The sequence below is a fragment of the Brienomyrus brachyistius genome, chromosome 23 (assembly GCF_023856365.1).
Source record: "Brienomyrus brachyistius isolate T26 chromosome 23, BBRACH_0.4, whole genome shotgun sequence".
Lineage (NCBI taxonomy): Eukaryota > Metazoa > Chordata > Actinopteri > Osteoglossiformes > Mormyridae > Brienomyrus > Brienomyrus brachyistius.
This window is the reverse complement of record NC_064555.1, coordinates 21,967,533-21,980,412: the sequence shown is the minus strand read 5'-3', so window position 1 is coordinate 21,980,412 and position 12,880 is coordinate 21,967,533. Positions and strand designations below refer to the sequence as shown.

The window sequence follows — 12,880 nt, the reverse complement described above, 5'->3', positions numbered from 1 at the left end:
AAAGAGAGGAGAGGAAAGATATGCCACAGACATACACTATTTCCAAATAAAGGTACGTCACAAAGGTTCTCTTTTATGGTTGATTTTCTGCTTTCTTATATGTCAGCAGCTTTGCCCTCTGCTGTCTGAGGTGATGCATTCCCCTTGTAGGAGCGTGTTTCCTCAGGCAGCACGCGCATGAATAACGGATCGCATATTGCATGCGACATGGTTGGTTAATAAAGTTAAAAGCAGTTTGGGAGCGGGGAAAACTCAGTGGAACAAAAGGAATTGAATATTAAAGAGTGAGAATATGATCCCTTAAACATAACAAAAATGTTAACTCCGGATGGAAAAGGTACGTGTCGGGAAACAATAAAACGGCATCTAGAAGTTTCTGAGGCGGACGCAGTGCTGAAATGTAACCTTCCCTAAGCAATCAGCAATGCATGTATAGATACATCCCCTGGCTGTGCGGCCTCTTGCTATTCACTTAGCATAGAGTGATGGAACTGGATCAGCGCCAGGCAAAGCTTTGACCATGGGTTAGAGCAGGTGCTCAAGTAACAATGAGGGGGCGACCCGGCCTGCTCCTTGCTGTGGGTTGCCCTTTATGACCCCCCCTCCCCCTCTTTTTTTTTTTTTTTTTTTACCTGTTTGGCACTAATTCAGCTGCCATGTCCCTCTGACAAAATCCTGGGGGCGCCATGATTGTCGATGGACTTCAACTGGGAAAAAGGTTATTTCCCTCACAGCAGGTTTTACTTTCACATATTTAACTCAGTATCACTTTTTCCAATTGGTGTTTATTTTATGTTTGTTTTTATCTCCTCGGCAGGAATTTTACGGTCTGACAGGCTGACCTTATGATTAATGCCCCGAAATCATTCGATGGTAATAATAATTTCACGGCTTGCTAATTCCTTTCAGATGCATTTCTTTATAAATACCTTTCACATATAAAAAGCAAAAACTTGTTTTCTGGTATTTTGGTTCGAAGAAAAGTTGTGTAATCTTTTCAAGAATCACCCAGCACTCATACAGATAAATTATTCTATTCACATTTAATTTTATGGTGCTGTATTAATTATCCCATTGCTTAAAATAATCTATCCATCTATCTTCAGAGCATTAATCCTGGAAGGGGCATGAGCAGGCCAGAAGGCTGCCCCGTTCGGCACAGGGCACGAGGCATTAATACATGCTTGTGGGATTTCATGCAGTCCATCACCGGAAAGCATAATAATATTAATCATAATAAAGGTATAATGTTTAATCAGATGATAAATTCTTTACTTTTGTAATCCTCAAACAAATACATAAATCCAAGACCAGAAATTTTATTAAAAATAACACATTTTCATGTTTGCACACAATAACAGCTTGTAGTCCAACAGTGTAAATGTGTACTTATTTTATGTGCATTTGCGCTGATATGACAAGAAAATACCTTGCATTTTAACCTGTATACCGCAAATGAAGTAGAGTTAGCATATAAAGATTAAAATTGTATTATATTTTGATTTTATATCAGCGCAAATGCATGTAAAATAAGTACAAACTTACCCTGTTACCACAATCGATAGTTTTTAAAGGCGAATGCTTTTCCGCTCCCGTGGAACTTGCATACCAGATATGTCCATCTTGGAGTAACACAAACTGAAATTGCAGAAGTTGGATATTTCTGACAGGCACCTTAGGGTAGGAGAAGTTTCCCATTTATTAGGTCTGTTTGAAAATTGGTTTCCCACATTCAGAGAAGAGCCTTCACTTATAAATTAACATACATTTAGTACCTTTTCTGCGAGTGACGTCTCCACATGGACTCAGCAGATGTGTCTTGTTATCTCGTCTCTGTTCTTTGTTAGCTTGGCTCTTATCTGTCTTAATCACTTTTCAAGGTTCCTGGTACAGTGCCCTTCAGTTCTGCCAGTTTGTCATATATTTGAAAAATGTATATGAACTTTTACATAAGTATTGTACAGAATTCCATAATTGCTGTTGCTATAGCTACACCTACAGTACGCATACACATTATGTTTTACATATAAGGACAATGAACAAGAGTTAATCACATATGATATGTAAATGAACATAGTCAAACAAAAGCCTAAATGAATATGATATATACGAGGATAATAAAACAAAAAGCTAAACCCTACAGTATATGCAGTGTCCCCCCTCTCAGCTAGGAGAGCTTGAGAGCCATTCAAGGTCAGCTCATTTACTGACACACCAGGGGCAGCTTCCTTTATCTCATATCGTGTGGCCCACCGCCCAGCACAAACGAGACCTTGACTGCAATCCCAGCATGCTCTCCTTCCCATTAATGTTATAGGGGTATCATGCTTCTTTAGATTTCACTTGCAAATAATAAGTTATATTCTACAAGAATTTATTGTAGGTAAAGAAAAACTGTGGGTTGATTATGGGGGGGGGGGGGGGGGGGGGGGGTGTTACGGGTAGCACTGAGTGTTCCTAAACCCCTGTTAATCAGTCATGTAAGCTGTCATTCTGTAATGCTGTTCCATAATGCTCCTTAATTCAATATTACTTATGACATGGATGTTTATACATCTTTGGGTATGTACAGACATCCCTTTATTGTACTGATAGAGTTTCCAGCGATGCAAAATTGAGAATCATCCATCCGTCTTCAAAATGAGTCGCAAGAAAAATGAGAATTAGACATTACACATTATAATAAAATAAAGACGTCAGTGCTCAACTCTCTATAGATGGTTGAAGAAATTCATTCATTCACTGCTGGGCCTGGTGATGATGGAGCCTGATAAATAGTGGGAAGTTTTAACATCACTGACCATTTCATTATGGATTAATGGCTTCTACATACTTGTCACGTGCCTCTGGCTTGGCTTCCTCTTACAGGACCTCCAAACGTCCGAAAGAGGTTACATCGGGCACGCGTAGCTGGCAACAGCTCTGTGATGTATGGCTGTAGAGTTGCACGGTGTTTTCAGTACTGATCTCTGTAGGCAGTGGCCTTCAGTTTAATGGTCTTGAAAGTTTTTTCAAGAACGCATTACCGTAAGTCCACTCGAAAAATTAGATATTAATTCATTTACCTTTATGTGAGCTAAGGTGTTCAGAATGCCTCGTCTAGTTTCAGACATAATGATCTGCTAATCCGAGACGGTTCTGCTGGTAGGACAGGGCACACGCAGAGGGGGCCCTCCTGAAGGACACTGCCAAACCAAGGGCAGCTTAGTACCACTGACTCACTTGACCTACATGGTAGGCAGACAGGGATAACATGCAGGCTGCAGCACACTGATGTGTTAATGCTAACCGATGGCCTCTGTGCTGCTCTGAATACAAAAGCAAACCCTCTTTTGTGTCCTCTCAGCTCTCAGTTACCCACAGACTTTGAAATGGTAAAAGTAACACTGGACAATAGGAATAATTTATCTCTGAATATGTCCTTGTATGTAAAATTCAAGATGGATTTAATTAAGGCAGAAATCTCAGAACCAAGCCGAAGAAAAAACGTTCTTGACAACAAGAACCATTATCATCAATTACAATCTTTTATTCTTTAATGCCTTGGGGGGAAACTTAGCCCATGTGTCCTTTGTTGTTTTCATGTGGGAGCATAACAGAGACCAGACATTCTCTCTTTTAATTAACAGCCCAGATTTCAAGCTCAAAATTGCAGTAATAATTAAATCCCCAAGGTTTTTTATTCTTAAATTATTTTGCAGTGCCGATTTCCCTGAAAGCTTACCTTACTAGTGGTTAACTTTGTAAACCACTGTGAAATTTAATAGTTAGATTAATTTAGTTAGATTGTGGTAATTATTTTAATTTGATTGATTGGCCTTAAAATTATGCTCCTACATGTGTTATGCTGTTATGGTAATTAAGTTAATAAAATATTCTGGAGAATTGTACAGACGTGGACAAATTTGTTGTGCCATTAAAGCTCGTGGAAACAATGTTTCATTTCTCCTGAAAAAAACAATTGTCTAATGTATATCTGCATGCCTTTACATCTGTATGTGATAGAGTAAACCAATAAAATTGTGAAAAGAAATATTTTGTTGTTAATTTTACAGATATGCTAAAATAGTGTGGATAGATTTGTTGGTACCCCTAACGAGACTATTTATACTTGCATTATAGTCATGTTTCAAATCAAGTGTTTAATTAACCTTAATTAGTATCACAGGTGCCTTGAGGCTCAGCCTCAGTCGCAGGTCATGGGTCCCCCAACAGGATAATGACCCAAAACATGCAGCTAAAAGCTCTCAAGAATGTCTGAGGAAAAAACATTGGACTATTCAAAATGACCCTCCATGAGCCCAGATCTTAATCCTATTGATCATCTATGAAAAGATCTGAAAATTGTTTTGTGAGCCAAAATACTTGTCTGCAAATGCAGACGTCTCATTGCGAAGTACAGAGATCGCTTGTTGGCAGTGATCAATGCAGAAGGTGGTTCCACAAAAAATTGAGGGTACCATATTTTTGTCCGTGCCATTTTCATTTGTTTAATTACATAAAATATTCAACTGAATCAAAAATCAAAAGCAAAGTCTTTTTTGTGTTAGATATGAAATAAACAATAAGGGATACTGTCAGTTTCAGGATATTTCAGAGATAGTTGTGTTTTTTTTTGTTTTTTTGTGGAAGGGTAATCAAACATGAGTTAATCAAGTATATTTAACAGTAAACATTTATTTGATTTTAGCTCTGATTTAAATGATTTATAAGAATCAAATTTCACGTTTTTGAATTAAAAACAGTATTTGCCCTAACTTTTTGTATTACATTTGAAAATAATACATGTTGCTTCGAATTCAAGATGAGTTAATAAAAATGCTTCTTGACACTTTTATCTGAAATACTGCCAGCAATTTGCATACTTTCCAACACTTGGGGATTATTATTATTATTGTGCTGCTCACGACAGTAGCCCAATTACCATTTAATTGGAGCTTTCTTAGCACCCATTTACAGGGTGATAGTTGAAGCTTCAGCCAATTTGGGGTAATTGTAGGTTATACTGGAGAAAGTTGTACCATAGTTGTACTTTTTGACACAATGAAAGAGTCAGCTCTGTACAGAGTTTATATACCAGAAATACCATGTCTGGCTAATATTCACTTTGTATACAGTATGCTTTCTCCTATAGCCTGTAACGTGGTGTAATCGTTGGTCGGGAGCGATGATGCTGCCATTGTGAAATGTGCCCTTGAATATATGAGTCTACGTCAATTTCAACATGCGTGATGCCATCACAACTGTCACGTGGCAGTCTGCATGTGCAATACAGTGAGAACGTTCAGAGGAACAATTGTCTAATTGCCATTTGTGATTTTCCATAGTTTTTGCAAAGGTACAGGCCAGATGCAGCCGATACTACCTTGTGCAGTGCTGTAAATCATGCTGAGTGCAGACATGAGTTTAATGTACATTATAAATGAGGAAGATCGAAAAATAATTTGAACATTTCTACTAATGCATTCCAGTTCAGGTTGTGTCTACAAAATTATATTACACCGTTGAATTTATTTTCATAATTGAAAGAATGAGATAACTATCATTTAGGGAAAAAACAACCCAAGGACCAAAGCCCAATTGGTGGTGGCTGCTAATGTTATGATTCTGACCTTTCATTTTGCATAGATATAGTATGGTGGCAGTGATGGAGAAACAAACCATTTATAGGGTTACTGTGAAACAGACTAGATCTATTTAATCAGTCAATGGTAAGGAAATAACAATGTCATTTCTTTGCAAAGACTACTGAGCAGGAGCTAAAGATGAAGTAGTTGGTCCTACCTGACCACATAGCAGTCTTGAACCTACCAAATGCCAAAGGCAATTGATCTCAATTTAATCATGTAATCAGTCTGTGGATTTCCTTTTTCAACTTTGATGTTGGACAGATGTACACTGAACAGCCATAACATGCAAACCACCTGCCTAATATCATGTCACCAAATCAGCTTTGACTCATCAAGGCATGGGCTCCACAAGATTACCACAAGAAATACCATTGCCATGGAGGGGTGTACTTGGTCTGCAATAATGTTTAGAAAGATGGTGTGTCACAGTAACATCCACAGGAATGCCAGGACCCAAGGTAACCCAGCAGAACATTGCCAAGAGCACCATACATATTGCTTCTGCCAGCTTGCCTGCATCCTAGTGTCACCTCTTCCCTAGGTAATTATCGCACATGTACCTGGTCCTCCACATGACGAAACAGGAAATGTGACTCATCAGACCAGGCCACCTTCTTCCATTGCTCCGTAGCCCAGTGTGGCCCATTGTTTCCAGTGTTGGACAGTGGTCAGCATGGGGACTCTGACCGGTCTGTGGCTATGCAGCTCCTACCACAAGCTGTGATGCACTGTGTCTTCTGACACTTTTCCATCTTAGCCCCAGCTTTACCCTTTTCAGTTATTTACACTAGTAGCTCTCCCGTGGAATTGGAGCAGATGGGCTGGCCTTCACTTCCCATGAGCATCAATGAGCCTTGGATGCCCACAAGTCTGTCACTAATTCACCAGGTGGCCATCCTTGGACCACTAGATACTGACCACTGCATACTTTGGGAACACACCACAAGACCTGCTGTGTTGGAAATGCTCTGACCCAGTTGTCTAGGCATCACAATTTGACCCTTGTCATGCTCAGTCAGATCCTTAGATTTGCCAATTTTTCCTGCTTTCAACACATCAACTTGAAGAACTGACTGTTCACTTGCTTAATAAATTTACCCTTAACAGTTGCCATCGCAGTTGATCAAAGTGGTTCACTTCACTAGTCAGTGGTTTTAATGCTATGGCTGATCGGTGTATATTCCCATTTCCCAGTTAATTCCTTAAAATAGTAGGTGTCATGGCATCTCTTCTGGGTTTACAGTTCTAGCGTTGTTTAGACTCAAGTTCTGGTCTCTCTCACCTGAGGCAGCAACCTTGACCCATCACCAATAACTTAGAAACTCTTAATGAAGCTACCAGGATCATTGCATGGACACCATCCCTGCACAGAACCACCACACATCATCATGCTGATTTCAGATCTTCCATGGCTGCTGTAGGGGATGTCAAGGAAACACATCATTGCCCTTGTTTTCTGCAGAGCAGCCAAATATGGGTTGTTACCTCACCCTCAAACACTGGTGCAGTGAATCAGCTAGATTGGCTAGCGTGTTGCTTTGGCACTGGCACTTGATATGCACAACCATAAACACCTCAATGATAAGCCAAGGCCCTGTAGAGTGTCTTCAAGGATCACCCTGGTATTTCAGAAGAATTGCGGCTCATCAAAAAAGGGTTTCCTAAAGAACTCACTCACTGACTTACGTAAGATGGTACATACAAGGTCCTGATAGCCTTAGGAGTTTACAGAAATTCTGCTTCTGTAATCACTGACATCCTAAATTTGGTTATCTTAAACTATATTTCCAATACAGTAAAATCCCGTTATAGTGGACTCGCTTATAACGGAATATCGTCTATAACGGATGAGGGTCCACTGGTCCCAGGCCGCGCCTGTAAGAACATGCAGAAAAAGCATCGGATATAGCGGACTGGCATATAACGGAATTTCACTTATAACAGACAAACAATCACGCATCTGCTCAGGTAAAGTTGGATTACTACATGTACAATATTATAATCTGTACCACAAGTGTGTCTGCTGGGGTGTGGCATGAGTAAATGGTGTCCAGTAGTTGTGTTCTAGCCATCTGGACATAACGGACTTTGGATATAACGGACTGTTTTGCCAGCTTCCTTGAAGTCCGTTATAACGGCTTTTTACTGTATTGGAAATATGATTTGTGGCCTGTTTTCTATGTTATTATTGTTTTCCTATGCAATCTGGTATTCGTAATAAACATACTGTACATTCAACTGCCCTGATCCCTGCTTTTCCATCAGTGATACTGAGCCACACAGCCACGAAAAATACAAAAAAAATTGCTATTTTTTCTCCATCAATTGATATTTTAAGGTAGTTTACTTTCGGTGGTGGATCAATATTGTGAATCGAATGGCCTATTACAAAGCTAAATGCAGCACTGAGCCTCTGCTGTAATATGGCATTCATTTCAGTCACCAAGTGATGAGTTTGCATTCGATGCCAGATCAGTCCCGGGAATATGTGTAAAGCAGCTGTTCAAACTCAGTCACATATGGGCTCTCCTTCTGCAGCTGTTCCATGAGTGTGTGCTGCAACGGTGTCTTTCTGCGTCCCTATATGGACATAAGCATTTTTTTGGGTGCTTGGGACTTCCACAATGGTGACTGCTGTTCCCAGTGGTTTGGTAAACACCGGCGAGGGTGAGGCCTGAAATGCCCCAGCGGTAACTCAAGAGCCTACATAGAAATCACGGCTAACAAGGAACAATTGTTTGAAGCCTCAGACGTCTCTGCCTGCATTCCTCTACTGCCCCAGTGACTTTACAGTTGGGGAAGCCAGTCAGGCACGCAGGCTAGGCGAGTACCAGTGCTTTCCTATTCAAAATATTCCACAACCAAAATGCTATTTTCAAGCTGCGCTAATGTTTATGCCAAAGTCCAGAGGGGGTGCTGCAGACAACAGGGCAGGAGCTGGAGGACGTCATCATCTGAAGATGTTTTTCATAGAGAACTGAGGATTTGACACAAAATCAGCCCGAGTGCCCCCCCCCCCCCCCCCCCCCCATTATAGCAGAGTAAAAAACCTGTTACGTGGTTATGTTTTGCATTAAGAGCCTGCAGTTGACAATTTTATTTTAAAACGAATTGTCAAAAGATATAGAAATGGGTTGATTGCTAGAACGCTGCAGTAAACGGCGGATGAACGTTTGGCACTGAACATGCGAGAGAAAAAAATGCATAATGTATCAATATATTCATTCATCTAGCTGATCTGCACATAGAAGAGTTCTTCAAGATGAATTCATCATCCCCAATAACAGTTTAGGGAAGAAAATAGAACGGTTAGTCATTCTGAATTCCAAACAGGTCAGGCTGATAGATTAACATACCAGTAAGGGACCTGAGCTGGACACTTAGCCTGTTGGCGTCTTTAAATGTTAAACCACTAAATGGGATTTAAGCAAATAACTGGTCACTCATCTGTGCCTTAAATTAAACAGTCTGAATGTCTGGCAATAAAAATAATAGTATTAAAAATATATCATCTGAATATAGAAACTTTCAAGGGTAGCTCGGTTTTACAGTTACTTGCAGTTGAAGGATCAATGATACAACATATTTAATAAATAAAAAGATGGAATTATTTAATAGCAATGCTACAGTCTGATACAGTAGATCAATTATGAATGTTTTAACAATCCACTAAGGCTCTGTCCCGAGCTATGAGATTATCAGAAGGTCACAGCTACAATGTTACATTTCAGAGATCAGTTTCTCTGTATCCCCTGAACTTATGAGCTGAGTTGAGGTTTATTTTATCAGTCTTTCAGGCAGAAACAGTGACATGGTTACTGAGATCGGGGGGGCATGAGGAGAGCATCAGGTTGCATAGCAGCTAATGGGCTGGGCTGGAGCCCAAAATGGCCACGATTAAAACACCAGTAATGAGGGCGGGGGGGGGGGGGGGGGGGGATAGCTGCAGTTACCTGATCTGTTCCTGTAAAATACAGCTATAACAGCAAGATGCTGCTCTGTGTTGCTTTTTGAGAAACGCTGCCTCTGACAGATCACTACAGCCATGGCTAAAAGGTACTCCGAACTTTCCCTACTCCGCGCATCCATTGCTGTTCCCTGAGTGCCGAGGAGCTGACGCGGATTCCACTGAATATCACTTCCCTGCGGCCATCCTGACCCCAAGATCCGGAAAAATCGCTCTCTTCGTGACAGTTGGCGAGGCAAGTTTCGAAACCTGCCTGAGCGTGATGTGCGCACGCCACGGGGACTCCGAGCGGACATTAGCAGGGGCAGGAAACTCAGCTGGATGGGAGGCATTTCTCTCACTCTGTCGTACTGCCTTGTGCCACAACACCTGTGCCGTTATTCAGAGGGAAACACAGAGACAGGTGACAGGGTGTTTTGCAGCAGGACCCTGAAGCCTGACTGGAATAACCTGCAGAGTTATGTATTCTGTCTGTTCAGATAACAAGGTTTTAAAAGAAGACAGTGTAGTTATATTAGAATCAGTATTTTCATCACTTCCCGTATGAACTTAGCTGAGGGATTTTATGTGATGCTCAACCCATTGCTGTTTTGAAAAGTCGCAGAGTAAATACTGTACAAGTGTACAGTCATGGGCAAAATTTTGATAATGACACTAATATAAGTTTGCTGCTTCTGAGTTTGTAGGTTTTTATGTCAGATGTTACTATGAAGTATAATTACAAGCATTTCACAAGTGTCAAAGGCTTTTAGTGACAATTACATTAAGTTTATGCAGAGTTAATATTTGCAGTGTTGGCCCTTCTTTTTAAAGACCTTTGTAATTCGCCCTGGCTGCTGTCAATCAATTTCTGGGCCAAATCCTGACTGACGGCAGCCCATTCTTGCATAATTAGTGCTTGGAGTTTGTCAGAATTTGTGGGTTTTTGTTTGTCCACCCGCCTCTTGAGGATTGACCACAAGTTCTCAATGGGATTAAGGTCTGGGGAGTTTCCTGGCCATGGACCCAAACTGTCGATGTTTTGTTCCTCGAGCCACTCCCCGAGTCTTGGATGGTTGGGTGAAGTTGCTCTCTTTTGGTACCATTCTTTATTCATGGTTGTGCTCTTAGGCAACATTGTGAGTGAGCCCACTCCCTTGGCTGAGAAGCAACCCCACACATGAATGGTCTCAGGATGCTTTACTGTTAGCGCTCAACTTTTCTTCTCTGGACAATCAGAAAGGGGATTCATCAGAGAAAATGACTTTACCCCAGTCCTCAGCAGTCCTCACCCTGTACCTTTTGCAGAATATCAGTCTGTCCCTAATGTTTTTCTTGGAGGGAAGTGGCTGCTTTGCTGCCCTTCTTGACACCAGGCCGTCCTCCAAAAGGTTTCGCTTCACTGTGCATGCAGATGCACTCACACCTGCCTTCTGCCATTCCTGAGCAAACTCTGCACTGGTGGGGCCCCGATTCCACAGCTGAATCAACTTTAGGAGACAGTCCTGCTGCTTACTGAACCTTCTTGGGCACCCTGAAGCCTTCTTCACTACAACTGAACCTCCCTTCTTGAAGTTCTTGAGGATCTGTTAAATGGTTCTTTTAGGTGCAATCTTACTAGCAGCAAAATCCTTGCCTGTGAAGCCCTTTTATGCAAAGCAATGATGACACACTTTTCCTTGCAGGTAACCATGGTTAACAGAGGATGAACAATGATTGCAAGCACCACCCTCCTTTTAAAGCACCCAGACTGCTATTCTAACTCAATCAGCATGACAGAATGATCTCCAGCCTTATCATCATCAACACTGTCACCTATATTAACGAGAGAATCACTGACATGATGTCAGCAGGTCCTTTTCTGGCAGGGCTGAAATGCAGTGGAAATGGGTTTTTTATGATTAAGTTAATTTTATTGGCAAAGAGGGACTTTGCAATTAATTGCAATTCATCTGATCACTCTTCATAACTTTCTGGAGTTTATGCAAATTGGCATCACAAAAACTGAGGCAGCAGACTCTGTGAAAATTAATATTTGTGTTATTCTGAAAACTTTTGGCCACGGCTGTACATGTGCTAAAAATGGATTCACCTGGGACTGATTATGAACAATGGAGAGGAAGCATGTAAACAGCAGCCTATTTTAGGAGGCCATTCAGTAGCAATGTGTTACCAATCTGTTTGTCATGCTGCTTACTACACAAATAGTTCTGCACCGATTTTTCTGGTTTGGTTGAAAGGACCTTGGGCATTTTTTCAAATTTATGCTGCATGTCCCTTCTGAAAGAGATCATAATAATAATAATAATAATAATAATAATAATAATAATAATAATAATGATAATACATCAAGCTCAACATTTCTAAGACAGTTGTACACAATAATAAAGTGAAGCAGGAGACAGTGGGAACGACCAGAAACCAGCCAGATAGAAGGTGGAAACAACTTTCTAATGCTAGAGATGGCTGTTAACTTATCGTGAATCGGAGGATGACATTACAGGAAGTGACCTTCAAGAGGAATGGAAAACATTAAGTGCAGGTGTGAAGTGCATTGTTGTAATCAGGCTCCTAGAAGCAGGACTGAAGTCCCTTAAGGCAGGGAAGAAGTCCTTCATTAATGAGAAACAGAAAAGAAGCAGGCTGCAGTTTGCAATATATATAATTGACAGACACACGCCCATAAATTGAGAAATGAGTCAAAGAATTGTGCTGTGGTCTCTTCATTTTTTCCAGAGCTGTATTATATAAAAGGGTCTTGATAGGAAATAACAATATAATTTGACATGCAAAATATACATTACAGTATTGTTTGCGTAGGAATTGGTAATAAATAAACTTTTAATGCTATTGTTCAGGCTAGCAAACAGTTCTGGGTTAAGGTCAGGCATGCCCAAGTATTACTCGTGAACAATCACATCTCCTCCCCCTAACCCTCGCAAATATGAAGCACTGTCATTCCACAAAGTCAACATGACAACTCCAGTGCATGTGCTGCTGAGCAGTTAGTCATCAATTCTGCTTACAGTATTTCATACCCCAACATCCGATCGAACATTTTTCGCCAGTATCAGCCTGATATTGATAATGGGTATCGGACTGGTGCCACCTCTACCACACACACCATTCACACACAACAACAACAACATCAATAATAATAATAGTAATCATAATAATAATTAAATTGAATGGCATCTTATTCAGCATGAAATAATAATATGATGATGACGCAAGTCCTGTGTTCAGTTCATTTCATGAAATGTCTTGGCATCATGTGATAAACTTGCATGGAGGCACCATTTCT

General features: G+C 40.7%; 2 long non-coding RNA genes across 2 annotated transcripts in view; one reads left to right on the top strand and one right to left on the bottom strand.

The window, feature by feature from the left end:
- The window catches only part of LOC125718918 (uncharacterized), a 38,163-nt gene that overhangs the window by 5,967 nt on the left and 19,316 nt on the right, over positions 1-12,880 (bottom strand). The gene's annotated exons all lie outside the window — the stretch shown is intronic.
- The window catches only part of LOC125718920 (uncharacterized), a 35,223-nt gene that overhangs the window by 18,935 nt on the left and 3,408 nt on the right, over positions 1-12,880 (top strand). The window lies entirely within an intron of this gene.